Raw genomic sequence first — 1,699 nt, forward strand, 5'->3', positions numbered from 1 at the left:
AGGAATGCCCCACCCACCTGCTCTTGGTCACTCTGAGCCGTGTTCCTCCCCACGGTGACTCTGCCCCCAGGATGCAGTGGCCACGCTGGAGACAGTGGTGTCGCTGGAGAAACTGGAGAAAGGCACTGCTGACACCTAGCGGGTAGATGCTGGAAGTGCAGCGGAACACCCCACAGTGCACAGGACAGCCCGATCGTTTGCCCAAACCGCCTGCCTTCGCAGAAAGGCTCCAGGCCTGCCTGAGGTCAGTGCTGTCGGAGGAGTAAATACCGTGGGCCACCGACGCCATGCCGAACTTTCTAGTGGTTACAGTAAAAAAGGAAAGAGGAAACAGGTGAGTTGGCTGTCATAGCATCGTCTATATAGCCCCATAAACATAAAACATTACTCTTTCCATAGGTATGCAGTACAAGCAGCGCGGCTGATAGTTTACATCCTGTTTCTTCCCAAAGGCTCTGAAATCCAGTATGTGTTTTACACCGGTAGCTCTCCTCCATTCAGACTGGTCACAGTGCAGAACTTGGGGGGCTCTCCAGCCCTGGACAGCACTGGTCTGGACAATGTTGTCCTCTTTCCTGTCTAGTGAAAGAGCTTCAACCCTCCTTAAATCTAGCCTTCATTTTCCCTTTTTGGGGGTAGAGGGGAGGGGAGTCGGGGAGAGATTTTTGCTATAGGGCACGTGAGATGGCTGGAGAGACAGAGACTGAAAGCGAGAAATCACCCCCTGAGGGATGGCCACACTGCTATCCCTTCTCCTCCACTCTCCTCTTGGGATCTTGGGCACACAGGCACACACTCCCACCATGAGTTTGAAGTCGCAGGGTCCAGGGTTCAACCATGTGGGGGTCAACCATGTGGGAGTCCAGTGTCTTAACCACTACGCCACCTGCTGCCCCCCTCCCCCCGCCTTCGTTTTATTGAATCTCTAACAGTAGCCATTATATTATTGGGTTGTTCATCTCCTATCTCAAAGATTTTCTAAGTTAGGATTTTACATGGATCTCTATACCTAAAGCTCCTAGACCAAAGGGATAGTAGATGACCGATAGACACGTTTCGAGCCTGCCCTTCCTCTCAGGATACAGCACGCACTCAATTCCTTTTCAGAACCACGAAAAGCAACAAGAACACAGTCACAGGTAAAGAAAGGAAATTGAGACGAAGCATCGTTTAGACCCCAGAGACAGACCTGGGTTTTTTTGGTTTTGTTTTTGTTTTTACACATTATCTGTTCCCAAAATAGCCCATTTAAATAGGAGACAGAATTCGGAGACATGTGTCCAACTCTAAAGATTTTGGGGAGCTCAGTGTTCTTTAATTTCTCTCTTTACTTCTTCCATAAGCATGAGAGAAAGTATCCCAAAAGGGTCTCAGTGCCTAGATCTGCCCCTAGCTTCAGGCAGCCCTGGATCAAAGGCAGACACACACCTAGCATACTCAGGGGGGCCTCTGGATGCAAACCCAGAACCTTCTGAAGTGGCTCAGCCTTGCAGAGCATTGCATCTCACCTCCGTATGCCCATCTAACATCCCAGTAGTCTTTTTTGGTTTTGTTTTTTGCCATAGGGCACATGTGCTTGCCAGAGAGACAGACAGTGAGAGGGAAAGTGGAAAGTCACCCCTCGGGGCATGACCACACCACAATCCCTTCTCCACTCTCCTTCTGGGATTTCGGGCACACGTGTACATGTGCCCAGTGT

Source organism: Tupaia chinensis, unplaced genomic scaffold, assembly GCF_000334495.1.
Source record: "Tupaia chinensis unplaced genomic scaffold, TupChi_1.0 Scaffold000061_1, whole genome shotgun sequence".
Lineage (NCBI taxonomy): Eukaryota > Metazoa > Chordata > Mammalia > Scandentia > Tupaiidae > Tupaia > Tupaia belangeri.